Raw genomic sequence first — 4344 nt, 5'->3', positions numbered from 1 at the left:
GTCTCTCTCTCACTGTGCACCTCTCTCTCTCTCTCTCTCTCTCTCTCTCTCTCTCTCTCTCCAGTGCATAGCTGCCGAGTGCACCACCTACCACCGCACCCAACGCCGCACATCTTCTCTCTCGGTAGGTCTTCCGTTACTCTCCAACCGCGCGACATTGCCTTGTTTTAGTATGATTTTAGTTGTTCCTTAAACTTCCGTAGTTTTAGGAAATATTTTGATTAATAATTCTAATATTGCCCCTTTATTGGATGGCTGTAGTTGGGATTTTTGTTGTTATTAAATCTGTTTTTTTTTTACATGATTTATGTGGGAAGTATAAGAAATTTTACAGAAAATAAATAGGGTTTTCAAATTGTACTAATAGTAGCATATTATTTTTACAGTAAATGTGAAATTTTATTTTGAACATTTTAATTATGATTATAGAAAATTACTTATGTATTTTAACATGTTATTAAGTAAAGTTTTATTTTAATAGTAAACAATATTGGTGTAATGTTATTTTTTTTACACTTTAGATATGATTTAGTCTATTTAAAAAAAATAGTTATGGTTTATCTTAAAAATATTTTGGGATAATTATATTATCCAGTATTAAACTTTATAATTGATTTTCAATAATAAATAGGTCTAAATTTTAAATATTTTTGTCATAGTTATTAAATCATCAGTGATAATTTTAGAAAGTGATGATTTGAAATTTTAGGCTTTGAGGATTTTAATAGGTTATTTTAGAAGCGTAGGACTGAATATAAAAGTATGAGGTTAATTGGAAATTTACGAGAATTATGTGATTATTTTATAGGTGAAGATTAATTATTATTCGACATTTTGAAAGAATTTTCGCAAAAGATAATAAGTCCAGGTAAGCAGGGTTCCTATGCTAGACTTTGCATAAAATAAAATGAACTGATGTCCTTTTTGGAAAATGTGCATCTTTTGCTATGAAAAGAAATCTAAAAACAACCTCAGATATTTGTTCTGCATTACTCATGAGATTCTGTTTAAGAAGAAATTATTTTCTGTCATGACTAGTGTAGACATGAGCTTATTTTTTACATTCTGTTATTGAACTGAGACAAATGAGTGAATATGAAAATTTGATAAATTTCACATGTGACGTGAAGATGTTCTGAATCTGTTTTGAAGTGTGAAATGATCTGAATATTAGTACTCTGTTTTGATATGATGGCATCTGAAAAACCTTTGGCATGACTTTCTGATTCTGTTATGACTCTGATTCTGACTCTGATATGGTGATTTTGATTCTGTTTTGCTCTGATATGTTACCCTGTCACAGGATATAATAGTGAGTTATGGCCCTGTCACGGGATACAATAGTAACACTGACCTTGTCACGGGATATAATAGTGAGTTCTGGCCCTGTCACTGGATACAATAGTAACCTCTGGCCCATCACGGGATATAATAGTGGTTTTCTGTTCTGAGTGCAATCGTTTTGATAACATGGTGATTTATGTTCTGTTTGGCTTTTTACAGGATGCACAACCCTACCACGGGGGTTAAACATGGCATCTGTTCTTATATGATGCTCTGATATGATATGATATGATATGATAAAACGAAGATGTCCAGTCATGTTGTGCCAAATGAGTCTTTGAATATGAAAAGTTGGTTTTTGAATATAAAATGTTTGAAAAGTCGCTCTGATTTTCTGCTAATGTGTATTTTTTGAGATTTACATATTGATACTGAACAGTTTTGTTTCTGCATTCTGAACTCTGTAAAAATGCTCATGTTTACACACTAGTATATGTTTTCTGCTCACTGAGTTGTTGATAACTCACCCATTATCTCCAATTATTTTTCAGATGATTTTTGAATAGTCCAGCTAAGGATCAAGATTATGGAGTATCGGTGAGATGATTATTTAAGCATAGTGGATTACTCATAGAAGATTTCTGAGAAGTGGCAGATTTTATTAAGAGATTTTGTAGTATTTTGATGATATTATATTTTGGAGTCTATAAATGTATTGATGAATTGTGAGTTTTAAGTTATGAGAAGTAACTCTTCGATCCCTGCTGGACTGGGGCGTTACATAAACCATTTCCCTCTCTAAAAACGTGACATATTTCAAAGGATATTTTTTATAGCCGTGGGTGTTCGGGCCAGCTTGCACGCACCTCGACAAATTCTATGGGATCTTGAAGTTAACGACCAGGTAACCTCCAGTGGATCTAAGGGGACTCGAACTGGTGACCATTGGGAAGCAAACCAAAAATAGGACCAGCTGAACTACCCCTCAGAGTTTCTCAAATGATATCATATCTCAAAGGATATAATATTTTGGAAAGTGAGGATGTGGTGCCAAAGTTTATAAAACTGTCATGGCAGTTGTTTTCCTTGTTGGAACCAATTACCACCAATAAAGAATCATTTTCAACTGTGAGGTTGCCAATACCAAGCTAGTAACTAGGACTGTTCATTTGGATTCCAAACCAAAAATTCGGGTATACTCAGACCGAAACTTGAGTTTTAATTCCGGGCTGAAATTTAGATGAATTTAAATTTTTTAAAATCCGGATTCCAGGTTGAACCCCTTGTTTTTTTTTTTTTTTTGTTATAAATTATTATTACGTTGTTTATAAATTTTTGTTACGGTCTGTACCTTGCCTTCTACTGCCTATTTTACACTACCCGGCATGCGCACTTTTACTCCTATTTTAATTTTTCTAAAAGACACTTTACTGCCTACTGGAAGAAAAGCTTACCCTTTTTCCTCCGCAGATGTGCTTGCAAGAATTTCGGTAATTCAGATGAATAATGTCTCTACCTCCCTGTGTACATATCACAAACATTTATCTACTTTATATAAATTTGAAATAATCTCTCTAGCTCTCTGTATACACCTCACAAACATTAATATATATATATTAAGAACATTTATCTTTCTTTTTTTTTTTTAACATTGTTTATAAATTTTTGGAGAAGTATTAGGCAGGCCAAGCGGACAATGCCCCACAAAGAAAGGAACAAAAAAAATAAATAAATATCAAAACATTTAAACTGAAAAAAAAAAAAAGGTTTGAAGAGTTCTAAGTTTAAAACCCGGTACTCAGTCCGGGTGTACCAGAGTTTTGTAACCCAGTTTTCAGATTGGACTTGAAAAAAATTCGAACCGGATGAACAGTCCTACTAGCTGTAACATGATAGCATTAAGCCATTTTACAAAGCTGAAATTTCAGCAAATACGTTAGTGCCATGATCTAAGAAACAAGGGAAACCACATGGTCTCTAATAACACCACCACATTCAGCAAGTCTCGGGTTGCCTTTTGAGGCACCATCTATGTTCAACTTCATCTTACCAAAAAGAGGGAAGATCCAGCCAACCAGCAATAGTTTCCTTATTTTATTTCAACATTAATTTGATATTAATGAAGTTGAAATATAAATCATAAATGAAGCCACATGCAGATCAATAATACGCAGTATGGGAACAAATCAAGGATCTCTGCATCCAGTTTCCATCGCCGACATTCGGAGTTGTAGAAAGGATGCACTAATTAACTAGGATTTGAGTGTCGGTAGAGCTGATTATGATGTATAATACACATGTAGAAAGTGATGGTGTACGAAGCGATATTTTTCAATATATACTTATCGCATATGGTCCCAGAAACCCAGGAAATGAAGTCGGTTTAGACTCGTCGATAATGTCTCGTCTTTGCTAAACAAGGCACTACTGGAGTCCAAGGCATAACAAGTTGTCAAGTACCAGGCAATGTACAGACCGACGGCATTAAAGTTCATGAAATTAGTTGATATTTCTACAATAAGTTCAGCATTTATTATGGTCTTTTACCTGTACGTCGGACTCGGAGTCAAAGTACTCCATAATCCCCCCCCCGCCGCGGTTTCTGAAAGGAAAAAAAAAGTCTCCTTTGACTTCCATTTTCTCAATTAATGTTCCGGCCAATCCCCCAACTGCTTCAACCATATTGCACCCCATTAAATATTAATGATTGTTTAGTTGAGCTGCGAGCATTGTTCAGTGGTGAAGTCTATATAAGGAACGCTCTAATCCAATAGGATATATAGCAAACTAAGCCGGCTGCAATATCAAATAAGCCATGAGTGATTCTTCGAAGTGGCTTTCTCTGAGTCTTCTTGTCCTATGCATTGTACTCCATTTGAGTGCAATCACTCTTGGAGATGACAAGCTTGATAAAACTAGATACAGAGATGATTGTCGATTTGGCAGACGACGAGGATGTGGTGGCAGGTGGGGTGGTCGTGGAGGAGGACTAGGAGGAGGTAGGGGTGGTGGCATTGGGGGAGGTGCGGGAGGAGGAGGAGGTTTTGGTGGTGGTAGAGG

Source organism: Juglans regia, chromosome 10 (assembly GCF_001411555.2).
Source record: "Juglans regia cultivar Chandler chromosome 10, Walnut 2.0, whole genome shotgun sequence".
In the NCBI taxonomy this organism is placed as follows: domain Eukaryota; kingdom Viridiplantae; phylum Streptophyta; class Magnoliopsida; order Fagales; family Juglandaceae; genus Juglans; species Juglans regia.
Note: the sequence above shows the minus strand (reverse complement) of the source record.